The following is a 15,169-nucleotide window of genomic DNA, read 5'->3' as shown; positions in this document are numbered from 1 at the left end:
TAGAAATTGAGGGAGAGAACTGGTTATTTATATTTCCTAGCTTTACAAAAAAAAAATTTGCTGTGAACTTTATAATGAATTGCTTCCCCATGCTTCCTTGTCTTCTGTCATTGACTTAAGAGTTTAAGTTATTTGTGGACAGATTTATCTTTTGAATTTTTCAGACTTCACATGGTGTGTTACAATTTCTTTCAATTTCTTTGTTAATTAATGCCACATTTTCCCTAAAATGTAGTTCATCTTTTCTTTTTTAAAGGAAAAATTACAGATCTATTAGAGTATAATATAATAAATTCCTTTTACAATAAAAACCATGTTCTTCTTGGTGAATTGCAAATTTGATTTTTTTATGTTAATGTCCCCCCTACCAAACAGGCAAGATTTCAGCATAGCTATTCCATTATTGACTTACCATCCTCTGTCACCTCATAGAAACCTGTCTTCACCTCATAGAAACCTGTGAAATTGTTGGCAATTTTGACAATGTAGACAAGAATTAATTGACCTTAAATTTGTAAGCAGAACTTAATTATAACAAAACTAAATTTGCATTCCCCAGTTATTCATGTTTGTATTAAACTGTGCCTTAAATATTATGGAGAGTGCTGAGGTTATTAGTAATGATCTTTTGATTAGTCAGATAACAATTGCTTTTGTGCAAGGACAGGATTCTGATTCTTCTTTTTTATAACTTGTACTGTGGCTTAATAACTGTTAATAGCTGTTTTTGATTAGCTGCAAGCATACTTCCCACGTAAGATAGTAAGTATATTTTTAGATATGATGGTGGTGATGATATGATTTTTTTTCTTGGCACTTTAGAATATTTTTTATTGAAGGAAATTAATGAAATCATACTTTTGTACATGCTTAACAAATTATTACCTAAGCTAGGGCGGTAACAATTTTCTTAAGTCTTACAATATTACAATAACATAGTAAACTAGCATTTTTTGAATGCTTGATGTGTGCCAGGTACTTTCCCTAGGACTTTACATGTATGATCACATTTAATTCACACAATAACCCTCTTAGGTAAATACTATTATTCTTATCTGCATTTTTAAAATGAGGAAACACAGGTAGAGACAGATCAATTTCCCTAATGTCACACAGTAAGTGGCAGTATTAGAATTCAAAATCCAGTTTGACACCAGAAAGCAAATATACATAATATGATAGAAAGTTAAAGATTTGCTAACTGCCTGGTGCGGTGGCTCACACCTATAATCCTAGCATTTTGGGAGGCCAAGGCAGGCAGATTGCTTGAGGCCAGGAGTTCAAGACTGGCCTGAGTAACATAGGGAAACCTCGTCTCTCTCTCTCTCTCTCTCTCTCTCTCTCTATATATATATGTATATATATATACATTTGCTAAGAGCTTGGTGGCAAATTAACTTACTTCAAATAAAAATCTGTGATAATATCATTAAGACATTTTCCTTCATTTAGGCAGTGTAGGTCCTCTTTAGTAACAGATGTCTCCCTTAGCTGGAGGTAGTAAGTATACTATCAAATATTTTTATAGGATTAATGGAAACGGCCTGGCTCTCTCGTTGATTTCTCATTATCAAAACATTGGATTCTCATTTGTTTCAAAGTGGTATTTTAGATTCAAAGTACACATTTCAAATTTTTGTTTTGCATACGCCTTCTTTTGATGCTTCCTTCACAGGCAACACATCTGCTATTGGCTTATTGAAAGAGAATTTTCCCGGAAAAATTAGACATATTCTTCATTATACTAATGTTAGTAATACTTTCAAATACTGTATTTGCTAGAGGATTAAAGCTAGTTTGAAAAGTTAAAATAATATTTTGTTCTTCCTGAATTGTTAACCTATTTATTCCTTTGCAATTATTCCAAACTCTATCCCTATTCATTTGCAGACTTAGTCCCAGCCTTTGAAAACTGCTGGTACCATCTGCAGAAACACTACTGGTAATTTTCAGACATTACATCATTCACATTTAGTTTGGCCAGAGACATTTAAAGTAATATCTGCAGGATCATTTTTTGGTTCTTCTAGCTGAATCCTGATAAAGTCTAAATAAAAAAAAATTATAGACTCTATAATAGAAGAATGTTCCTACTAGTGTACTTCTGCAGTTTAAAATGACATCTTCAAAGGAACTTCTGGATCAACTAAAATTTCTGGAGAAATAACTTTATGACCTTTTAGAGGTGCGTTGGCAATAGAATTGGCAGACTGGTCATTTGATTCTTGCTTTCCTGTGAAATGTAACCGTCTTTAACTCTGAACCTGTGGGAATGCTTTATGCTCTGCTTTTCAGGTTCTTTTTATTTAGTACTGCTTCTCTTTTCCAGAGAATGGTGCTAGGGAAGAACATGCTAAATTGTCTGGGTTAGGAGATAATCCTTTTGCTGTTAGTCCTGTTACTATTGTTGTCCTCATCGTGGTCATTGTTATCATCAGCATCATCACCACAGAACACACTGGTTGCATTATTTCAGTCCAACAGACTTTTGAAGCAGAAGACAAAGGAGACACAGGAGAGGCAGACTAATATGTACTATAGCGACATTTCTGTTCCACTTTCCCCTTAATTTCAGGCTCCAGATTGTGATACAGACTTTTGTTTTTGTTATTATGCATTGAACACCTTGAGGCCAATTTAATCTTAAAGGGTTAATTTCAATTGTTTAGACATGAGATGGGTATTCTTTTCTTTGGTCTGCTGTTTTTACTCTTCTTATCTTTGCTTAGCATGATAAAAACACCTACTATGAAGGTTCCAGAAAGTAATTATACATTTTATGTATTTTCACTTCGTTTCTAATTGTTGCTCAACATGTTAAGCCCAATTTTGTGGCTTTCCAAAGTTTAAAATATCCAGCTTTGCTTCGTTTTACACTTCAAGACAAAATCACCAGAATCACTAACAATTTTGGATCTACAATTTAATGTTCAGATAAGTCATTTCCCCAGTGCCTTCCTCGCACTGCAGGCAGCCATCTTCCATACTCCCCCGCAGCCTTGAGTTCTTAATCTGTGGCCCAAAAGGCCAGTGGCTCTCCAGGATGCGGGGCCACTCCGCAGGAGGGAGGCTGCCACAGCGTTGTGGGCCTCAGGCAGGTGTTCCCACATCCAAACGACCTACACCAAGGCAGGACCGAAGCCTCTAGGCCTGTCCGTGGTTCAGGGGAGCAGAGAATGGTGGCCTGGGGAGCTCTTCAGGGCCTTGTAGGGCATGAACAACAGTGACAGCGACTGCTTCTCACTGGCCCGGTTCCACTGTGCCCCTGACACTGCATCCACTCCTTACTGTGGGGAAGCTTCCCCTAGCCACAAGAGTCTTCACTATGAATTGTGAATCTTTTATGAGAACAGAGAATGTAAGGTTAGCCTATTCTATCATAGAGAATATAATATTTATGAAAGGCATATTTTAAAATACAAATAAAGCTACTTTAAAGTAGCAGTGTGGTTTTATTAAATATAAATTAGGTATTATTGCCTATGTCACTTAATTTTTAGATACAAATGTAATATATCTATCATATATTATCCTTTTTTGTGTACCCTTAATTAACTGCAGTTTTCAAAATTAGATACCCTTGTCTAACACAAGAACTTTTATATTTGGAAGACATTTTTGCAATTATAATGTTAAGGCCATTAAGATTTCAACAATACCATATGTAAAACTAAAATAGGTATTCATTCAATCAAAACCAGAAAAGAAATATCCCCCCAACTCTAATAGTTAATATGTATGAGCAATGGAATTGTAGTTTGTTTATTCGCTTTTTGAAATTTGATTTGCTGTCATCTTATTATTTTGTGAATAGGAATAACAACAATAATATTAATAAATCATGTAATTTTGGACAATGTAGGAGAGATAAAATAGGTAGAGTCAATAGCACAGTTTAAAATATTCCCAAATTCATCTACCTCAAAACAAAAACTTGATGTACAGTTTGAAAATGTTTTAATCAATGCAAAAATGCAGGAATCAGAAATGAATGGTATAATTACCGAAAAGGTAAATCCTTATTTTAAATGTTTCAGAAGTTCTAGCCAATGTGACAAAGCTGGAAATGCATGTTTGAAAATGATAAAATCTGTTTTAAAGTATTTTTTTTATTTCACCTGGATAATAAGTATATGAAGATTAAATGAAATATCATTGGAATTCAGAATAAATTACTAATCCCCCAAAAACAAAATCCAACAGCTTTCATATATATTCTTGCAGTAACCAACTAGAAAACAAAATAGAAGATCCTACTAACAGAATGGAATAAAAAGTTAGCAATAAATCTCTAGGGCAAATAAAAAACTATAAAACCATATATATATAGAGAGAGAAGATAAGCAAATGAACAGATATAAGCATGTCCTTTAATGAAAATGGAGATATTGCAAATATTTCAAAGCTCCCTAAATTAATGTATAAATTTAGAACTTAACAAAATAATGTTGAAGCTTATCAGAAAGATTATATGACCCAGAAAAAAATGGCCAAGAACAATTTGAATACAAAAATCATGAGAAAAAAATGTTAAATACCAGATATTAAAATATAAGATTAAGAGTAAATTAATTAAATAACCTAGTAGATTCTCAATTTCCTATCACTGGGGGTATTCAACTGAAAGATGTAATAGAAAGGGTATAATGAAATCTTTTTACTGGGCCATAAGCTGTCCCACATAATTTCTAAGGTTCCTGAAACTCTAAACTTCTGCCTGTATGTGTTAACAAAGGTGGTATGTCAGATATTCTCTGAAAAACATATTGTTTTACAGTGAGACCTTCACATTTTGCCTCAAATCATAATAGGTAGACACCTGCTAAGCCTGCCAGCCTGTAACTAGAGCACCCCAACGTAGCACATGTTGCAACCTACACATCCCCAGAGGGTGTGTAGCCTTTCAGTTTATCCCCCAGATATATTTGGGGATACAAGCCAGTACCCAAAGCCTCGGGTCCAGATGCCCTCTAGTATCCTGCATCTAGGGGCTACAAAACCTCACTTCCCCTAACTCGCCAAGTAAACCACACTTCACTCCAGGTCTGGAAACTGCTTTCTCCCAAGATAGTCAGGGTTTCTCCATTTATATGTTTGCAAGGTATCCTCCAGCCATCACCTTAAAAGAGACAGTGCTCCATAATCCTAACAGAATTTCAGGTTCCCAACTTTACTGTGACACACAGGAAGCTTTCCTCACTGAAGAAAATAAAACTAATGTAAAGTTGATTTCTGGAGGATTTTCACTCTCATTTTCTACCAAATCTCACCCATTTCAGGGGACCTTTTTATAATTCTCCCAAATCAGATCTACTGAATCAAACTTTCGAGAAGGAGTTCAGGAATAGCTATTTCTTTTAACAAGCTCTCCATGAAACACTTAGATATTAAAGTTTGAGAATCACTGCCCGAGGCTTTAATCACTTTACCATTGTCTCTTTTCCCATTTCATCAACATAAAACAATATTACATTATTGCAATTATGCTTTCTATTTCTGTGGCTTCAGCAAGAATTTTTTATGCAATTTGAAAGAAGAGGAAGAATAGACAAGCAGCAGAAATCATGGCTTGGTGGTGGGACAGCTATCAGAAACAGCAACAGCGAATTATAGACTTTTTTTGCAAAACAGGAAAGTTAGCAACAAGGAGAAGGAAAGTTGTAGATTCATAAATTGCAGAGTAGAGGCAAACTACTATCTTGTCGATCAGTCCCTTCACCCGTGCAAGCACTTACATAGAAAAACCTTTGCATGTCTTGCTTCTACTTCCATGCATGGTCTCTTTATTAATTCATTAATTTAGAAGGTTATGCCAGGCACTGTGTCAGGTTCTGCGTATTCAACAATGAACAAAAACAGACATGATCACTATCATTATGGAACTCACTATCTGATAAGGGAGATAAGCACTAAAGAAGCAAACACTGAAAAATTTAAAAGTGCAATAAGTTCTAAAAGGTATGCATGAGTGATGAGAGAGAATAATGGGAAGGTGAAAGGGAAGGTCTCAATGGAAAAGCAACACTTAAACAGACTTGCTAGATTAGCGCGAACTAGGTGAAGAGTAAGGAGAGAGGGGCTCAGGGTGCCGGGGAAAATAGCTGTAGGCACAACAGAAAGCAAGTGCAAAGGCCATGAGGTGGAAACAAGATTAGTGCCTTACTGTCTGAGAGATACAGTAGTTGCAAAAAATGAACAAAGAGAAAGATGAAAAGATAGTATGTTGAATATTCAGAAGTCAAATAACACAGAGCCTTAAAAACATTGTCAAGATTTTGAGATTTATTTTAAGTGTCATGGAAAGTCAATAAAAGGTTTTAAGCCAGGACAGTTAATCTCTTTTTAAAAAAATCACTCTGGGTACTAATGTGGAAAATGGATGAAGGTAGTCAAGAAAGGAAATAAAGTGAGTATTCTAGGCAAAGGATGATGTAGTTTATATAAAAGTGTTTGCTTGTGTGAGAAGCTTAGTAGAAACAGGGCACCAATTACTAAATGAAAACAATTGAGGTAGAGCAGGTTTGTAGGATGAAACTCAGAAATTTAAACCTGGACACATTTTATTTGAGATTCTTTTAACAAACATGGAAAATATAGGCAGCATAAGATAGGTATCAAGAGCAAAGAACTGTGGACTGATCTGGAGATATGAATTTGAGTTATTTGCCTAAAAGTGCTACTAAAAGCCGTGGGATTATATGAGATTATCAAAAGGCGGTGTGCACCTAAAAAAAAAGGAAAGCTAAGATCAGAAGTTTATGGGGGAAAAAAGCCACTTCTATGTAACTAATCCCAAGAAACTTAACATAAGTGAGCCATGCTAAGCAGTCAATTAACAGATGAGATGATTGAGATTTGCCATTGTACAGTTTGACAAACTGTAAACTGTCTAGTGTTGTGTTCCATCATGTCAGCAGATACATTTATATCTCATGTGCATCATAGTCCAAAAAATGCAGTTCAAGGAGGAGTTACCAGTTACTGACTGATTATTATATCTGTATTACTCTCTGTACTTTGTATGTATTAGAAGATACTGGGCTTTGGAGAACAATGGCTAAGCATAGGGTCCAAAGCTTTTTTGAAAGATCTACAACTTTGGTACCAGGCAACAGTGTCAGTAACACTCTAACAGAAAGAAACAAGGTCAGCAGGTGTGTCACACTCAGTATCTCTCCATTCAGCATGTAGAAGATTGATCGCTTCCATCTCCCACTTTGAACTAAATAAGATCCCAGGGCTCTTTGCCAATTCTGGGATGTGGAAGCCTCGAGAAGATGCTAGATTTTGTTTACTAGGGCAGAAGGGTGCTCAAGTGAAATATGATCGTAAGCGTACCCAAAGCTGACAGAATGGGTCATATGGGTTAAATATATAATTAGTATATAAAGTAGCTTACTCAGTAGGGTATAATCTAAAAATACTTTTTTGTTCTTACTGCTATATTTCCAGTCTGTTCTATTGTATCTCACGTCTCTTTGGTAGGTTGCAATGGGGGCATGCTCCTGTTTCACAAACAGTAGAACAAGGGTGTTTCCTAATAACCAGAACTGACTTTTAAGGAGCATGGACAAAAACATCTTAATAGGATCCTCTCCTTCAAGGACTGTGGGGGTGAGGCCGTAGCATCAGGGAGAAACTGTATGGGAAGTTGGGGTCATACCTACTAGTTTAAAAAATCTCTTCAAATAAATCCTCTTTCTTGTCAGAGTAACTCATGGATGCTGTCTTGTGTGTGGCCTTTTATGTCTCAAGTAGCTTTGGCTAGTTAGCAAGTCATTCCATTTAGAATGTTTGGGATCTTGTAATCTATTTTGTTCAGCATTGAGTTTCCATCCAGAACTCCTAGACAACAAGATGGTAACCCATTAAATAAACCCTTGGTCATAGAAGATACTATCTCCATGAGAAAACTGAGGTTCAGGGAGAGTCAGTGACTTGCTCCAGGCACAAGTCTAACAAATGACAGTGAAAGATTTTCACCATGTTCTGTTGAACCTGTAAAGTGTTTCAGTTGCACTGCAGTAATCTGTATTTCAGAAATCAAGCCAGATAGAATGTCATTTAGAAACTACTCACCTAACTAATTAGTTAATTTGCATGTAACAGATTAAAGCAGTGATTTTTTTTTTTTCAACTAGGGATATAGATCAGAATCACTTTTTGAAACTATAGATCTCAAAATTCCAGTCTGGAATTCTGATTCAAAAGTCTGAGACAAGGTTTGTTAATGCTTGTATTAGTTTTTAATGTGGGAAACTCCTGGGTTAAACTTTCAATTTTTCTTTAGCATGTTATTTGAGGTTGTCTGGTCTGCTCAAGCTTTTACTGAATAAGCATATTTAAAAATCTGCAAACTTAGGAGTGGAAGTAGATTAAAGGATATTTGTTTAAGGTAAAATGGGAGCAGGAAATTGTATTGTTGGAGTATCAGAGGCACACAAAGAATAAAGAAGGTTCTTTCTGTAAGCAAATTACGAAACCAGCACAAAGGCAAATAAAGCAGTGATTATGGACTTCAACTAACTTTACCTTTGCCTGAATTCTGTCTAAATTTTGTCAAAATACAGCATAGGTACATTCATAGTATACCTTACTCATATCTTCATCACTTCAAAAGCTAATGAAGAACCAACAAGATTTATTTTTTAAAATGGCACTTGTTAACATTTCTTAATGTTGCCTTTCCTATCTTTTAACTAAAGTACTTATACAAACATAGGAAAACATGAAAATACACCACACCTAATATTAAGATCTAGGGACAACTTAAAGCAAACATCTGGAAAGAATCTCCACAAAGCGCAAGACAGATTAATTCAGTTTACCTTCAAATGGAACCCTGAGTACATTTTTTTTTCTTCTCAACCTGACTTCCAAGTATAAATCTGAGAAGTGGATTCAGTCATGACTCAAATGGGAAAAGAGACTGAAAAAAGACAATGTAACATCTTGGCTATGGAAAAATATAGTTTAGACAGATAGACTCTCTTTCAAAAATTAGTACAGAGAAAAGAGCCAACATGAAACACATAAAATATTTCTTTTTTTCCTTGTCACTGACAAAGATCAGAAAAATATTTATAAACGTAACAATATAGATATTTTTCTAAATACCACTTCATCTATGTATCACAAGTTTTGATATATATTTTTGATTATTGTTCAGCTCTAAAAAGTTTGCAACCCATGAGTTATTTGAGAATGTATTTTTAGTTTCAAACATATTTTATTCTATTTTCATTTCACTGTTAGTTCTCTAGTAATATTTTAAGATAAGTTGTAAGATAATAAAATTGCTTCTAATAATTTTGTTTTCTAATAAAATTGTTTTAAGAGAGAAAAAATCTTCCATATGATGTCTATTTTTTGAAATTTGTGGAGATTACTTGTGAACTCTAGTACATGATCAACGTATGCTTGAAAAGAATATGTTTTCTCTTGTGTGTATGATTTTTATGATTTATCTTTAGATCAATATTATTGACCTACAGCCAGTCCAGATATAACATAAAGCAGAAAAATTATAAAATTCCACATTATCAAAAGTAAACAGGAAAGTTAAGACTGTGGGACTAGACAAATTTTGTTTCAGATTTCAGAGGAAGCATGACCCTGTCAACACCTTAATTTCAGACTTCTAGCTTCCAAAAATGAGACAACAAATTTCATTGTTCTAAGCCACCCAGTTTGTGATACTTTACTATGTTAGCTGTAGGAAATTAACACCAAGATGTTTGCAGATATTTCTTAGTGAATCTAAAGAGTTCTAAAGTGAATCTGAAGAGTTTCTACATTCAAAGTAATGTAATGTTTTCATTTCATTTCATAATGTTTTCATTACTTTGAATGTAGAAAAATTCAAAGTAATATTTTAAAATTAAAAGTGGGATAAAGATCTAGCTGGAAATCCTGAATGAATATCAGAATAAAATTCTGGAATGAATGAATGTCATGAAAACCTGAAATTCATTTGAACTCATTGCCAATGCTCAGTCTTGAAAAGTAAAAAATAATACAGATGGATATTTTAGCATTTTAAAATTACTGAGGGAAGAGCCAAGATGCCTGACTAGATGCAGCCAGGAAGAGTTTCTGCCACTGAGAGAGATTAGCCCATTAAGTAGACCAGCACACTCTAAACAGGTCTTCAGAAGGAAAGCCATTGAGATTGGATAGAGGGAGGATACAGATCCTGGGCTGAAAGAGGAAAAAGCTAGAAAGGCCACACAGGGCTGCAGAGTAACAGAATTCATTCGTTGCAGTGAGCGGATCATGGGGAAGGGGTAAGTGAAATAGGTGTGGAACAGCCCACTCTTACCACAGACCTCCAGGATTCTAGCTGTGGAGACCCAACAACCCCCATGGACATTTTGAGTTTTGGAGGGAGAATTGCCTGGTGAGTTGGCAGAGAGAGAACTTCAATATGTACAGAGCCCAGAGGGTTTGGTGCGGGAATGGCTATGGTGGAGCATAGCCGTTCCTCATCCCCCAAATTTCACCATACTCCTCTAGTTGGCTTTAGCTTTCGTTAGCTGTCAGACCTGGAGAGAGCAGAGCTGTCTTGCCCAGTGGACATAGCCAGTCTGATCTGAATGACCCCTCTATCTGCTGGCTTCTCCCAGGGTCCCTGACTGGATGCACCTGCTTACAGTACAGCCTCAGGTGCCCTGCCAAAATGCTTGCCTGTGGTCACCGCCATAGCTCTTTTGCCAGCAGCCCCCATTATCCCATCAGAGTACGTTTGCAGATGGAACCCTGCTGGCGCACACTTACTGGCAACCTCCCCTCATCACCTTGTCAGTGTGTGCACACATGCATACAGAAACACCGCTGCCCCACTGGCTCACACACACACAGGGCCCCCTGCTACTCCACCCACGTGTACATGTCTGGGTCTCATCGACCACCCTGTTGGTGTGCATTCACCCACACTCTTCCCATCCCACCGCTGCACTAGTGCACAGTTGCCTGCAGCTGCCTCTATGGTACACACTCATCCAGGACGTCTGCTGAAATGCACTCTCCCTTGGCACACCTGCTGTCCTGCCAGAACACTTTTACTGACAACTCCCATCAGAATGTTATTGTCAGTGGACTGGGGACACCTCTTCCCCTCCAGTGCAGTTGGTGCTTGGCCTTGAGGAACCGGAAAGCAAAGCCAGGGTCCTGGTCCCAGGCTCCAGTGTTAGAACATGCAGCCCAGGAATGCTGAATTAAACACTGGCCCACTGAAAACGTAAAATGAATGTCTTCAGAAATGAAGCCAACTGACTAAACCCAACTTATACCACAGTCAAACCCTCAAGGACGACAAACAATTGAAAAGCAAAAAGCCCCATTCACAAGGTCAGTAACTTCAGAAATTAAAGGAACACTAACACACACAGATGAGAAAGAACCAATGCAAGCATTCTGGCAACTCTAAAAGCCAGAGTGTCTTCTTGCCTCCAAATAACCACACTAACTTCCCAGCAGTAGTTCTTAACCAGATTGAAATGGGTGAAATGACAGATATAGAATTCAGAATCTGGATGGCAAGGACTCAATAAGATCCAAGATAAGGTTGAAACCCAATCCGAGGAAACCAGTAAAATGATCAAGAGCTGAAAGATGTCATAGCCATTTTAAGAAAGAAGCACACTTAACATCTGGAAATAAAAAATTCCCCATAGGAATCTCATAATACAAATGGAAACATGAATAGCAGAATAGACCAAGCTGAGGAAAGACTCTCAGAGCTCAAAGACCACTTCTTCCAATCAACACAGGCAGACAAAAAAAATTTTAAAAAAAATTTTAAATGAATACAACCTCCAAGAAATATTGGATTATGTAAAGAGACCAAACCTATGACTCACTGGCATTACTGAAAGAAATAGAGAGAGCACAAACAACATGGTAAATGTATTTGAGGATGTAGTCTACAAAAATTTCCCCAACCTCGATAGGAAAATTGATCGGCCGGGCGCGGTGGCTCAAGCCTGTAATCCCAGCACTTTGGGAGGCCGAGACGGGCGGATCACAAGGTCAGGAGATCAAGACCATCCTGGCTAACACGGTGAAACCCCGTCTCTACTAAAAAATACAAAAAACTAGCCGGGCGAGGTGGCGGGCGCCTGTGGTCCCAGCTACTCAGGAGGCTGAGGCAGGAGAATGGTGTAAACCTGGGAGGCGGAGCTTGCAGTGAGCTGAGATCTGGCCACTGCACTCCAGCCTGGGTGAAAGAGCGAGACTCCGTCTCAAAAAAAAAAAAAAAAAAAAAAAAAAAAGAAAATTGACCCGAAAATTCAGAGAACCCCTGTAAGATCCTATACAAGATGACTGTTGCCAAAACACAATCATCAGATTCTCGGAGGTCAACACAAAAGAAAAAAAAGGGCAGCTACAGAGAGGGGTAGGTCACATACAAAGGGAACCCTATCAGGCTATCAGCAGAAACCTTACAAGGCAGAAGAGGCTGGTGATCTATAACCAGCATACTTAAAGAAAAGAATTTCCATCCAAGAATCTCACTTTCACCCAAACTAGATTCATGAGTGGAGGAGAATTAAAATCCTTTTCAGACAAGCAAATGCTAAGAGAATTCATTACCACTAGACCTGCCTTACAAAAGGTCCTTCAGGGAGTGCTAAACATGGAAATGAAAGACTGATGCCTGTCACCACAAAGACACACTTAAGAACATAGCCCACTGACAGTATAAAGCAACTGCACAATCAAGTCTACATAACAACCAGCCAAAAACATGATGATAAGGTCAAATCCTCACATATCAATACTTACCTTGAACATAAATGGGCTAAACACCCCACGTAAAAGGCAGAGTGGCAAGTTGGATAAAGAGGCAAGACCCAATTGTACATTGTCTTTAAGAGACCTATCTCACATGCAATGACAACATAGGCTAAAAATAAAGGAATGGAGAAATACCTATCATGCAAACGGTAGACAAAAAAGAGTAGGGTTACTATTCTTATGTCAGACGAAACAGACTTTAAACCAGTGATGATCAAAAAGGACAAAGAAAGGCATTATATAATGATAAAGGGTCAATTCAACAAGAAGACTTAACTATCCTAAATATATATGCACCCAACCACACCAAGATTCATAAAATAAATTCTTAGAGACCTATGAAAATTCTGAAATAACCACACAATAATACTGAGAGACTTCAACATACCACTGAAAGCATTAGACAGATCATGAAGGTGGAAAACTAACAAAGATATTTGGGACTTGACACTGGACCAGATGGACCTAACAGACATCTACTGAATTCTCCCACCCCAAAACAACGGAATATACATTTTTCTCATCTGCATATGGCACATACTCTAAAATCAACCACATCCTCATCCATAAAACAATTTTCAACAGCAACAACAACAAAAAACCAAAAAAACCCCATACCAATCACATTCTCAGACCATAGCACAATAAAAATGAAAATCAATATCAAGAAGTTCTCCAAAATTAAACTTCTTGCACCTGAATGACTTTGGGGTAAACCATAAAATTAAGATGGAAATTTAAAAACTCTTCAGAACTAGTGAAAATAAAGATACAACCTGCCAGAATCTCTGGGACACAGCTAAACAAGTGTTCAGAAGAAAGTTTATAGCACTAAATGCTCACATCAAGAAGTTAGAAAGTTCTCAAATTACCAGCTTAACATCACACAAGAGGGACTAGATAAATAAGAGCAAATCAGCCTCAAAGCTCTGAGAAGAAAAGTAATAACCAAAATTAGAGCTGAACTGAATGAAATTGAGATGCAAAAATCTACAAAAAAGTCAATGAAATAAAAAATTGGTTCTTCAAAAGAATAACCAAGACTGACAGACTGCTAGCTAGATTAATAAAAAAAAAAAAAAAGAAAGACAATCCAAATAAACATAATCAGAAATGACAAAGTGGAAACTACAACCAACCCCACCAAAATACCTAAAACCATCACAGACTTTTACAAACAATTCCATGCATACAACCTAGAAAATCTATAATAAATAAATTATTGGAAATATACAACCTCCCAAGATTGAACCAGGAAGACATTGAAATCCCAAATAGACCAATAACAAGTTCCAAAATTGAATCAGTAATTAAAAAACCTACAAAAACAAAAAACAAAAAAACAAAAAAACAACAACAAAAAAAACAGCACTGAACCAGATAGATTCACAGCTGAATTCTACTAGACATACAAAGAAGAGCTGGTACCAATCCTACTGAAATTATTCCAAAAAATTCAGGAGGAGGGACTCCTCCCTAACTCATTCTATGAGGCCAGCATCACCTTGATATCAAAACCTGGCAGAGACACACTGAAGAAAAAATCTTCAGACCAATCCCGACGATGAGTATAGACACAAAAATCCTCAACAATATACTAGCACACCAAATCCAGCAGCACATAAAAACAAATCCATCACAATCAAGTAGGCTTTGTTCCTGGATGCAAGGTTGGTTCAACATATGCAAATCGATAAATACAATTCATCACATAAACAGAATTAAAAATAAAACCACATGATCGTCTCAATAGAAACAGAGAAAGCTTTCAATAAAACTCAACATCCCTTCATGTTAAAAACACTCAACAGACTAGGCATTGAGGGAAGTTACCTCAAAATAATGAGTCATCTGTGACAAACTCACAGCCAAGATCATACCGAACAGACAAAAACTGGAAGCATTCCCCCTGAAAACTGGAACAAAAGGATGCCCTTTCTCACCGCTCCTATTCAACACAGTACTAGCTAGAACCATCAGGCAAGAAAAAGAAATAAAAGGCATCCAAATAGGAATAAAGGAAGTCACACTATCTTTTGTCACAGATGATATAATTCTACACCTAACAAACCCCATAGTCTTTGTCCAAAGGCTCCTAGAACTGATAAACAACTTTAGTAAGGTTTCAAGGTAGAAAATCGACATAAAAAATCAGTAGCACATCTATACAACAACAACATACAAGCTGACAGCCAAATCAAGAATGCAATCCCATTCACAATAACCACAAAAAGAATCAGATACCTAGTAATACGGCTAATCAGGAAGGTGAAAGATCAATACAACGAGAACTACAATACACCACTGAAAGAAATCAGAGATGACACAAACAAATGGAAAAACATTCCATGCTCTTGGATTGGAAGAATCA

This window comes from Mandrillus leucophaeus, unplaced genomic scaffold, assembly GCF_000951045.1.
Source record: "Mandrillus leucophaeus isolate KB7577 unplaced genomic scaffold, Mleu.le_1.0 Scaffold973, whole genome shotgun sequence".
In the NCBI taxonomy this organism is placed as follows: Eukaryota; Metazoa; Chordata; class Mammalia; order Primates; family Cercopithecidae; genus Mandrillus; species Mandrillus leucophaeus.
The sequence above is the reverse complement of the archived record's forward strand: the minus strand, read 5'-3'. Positions refer to the sequence as shown.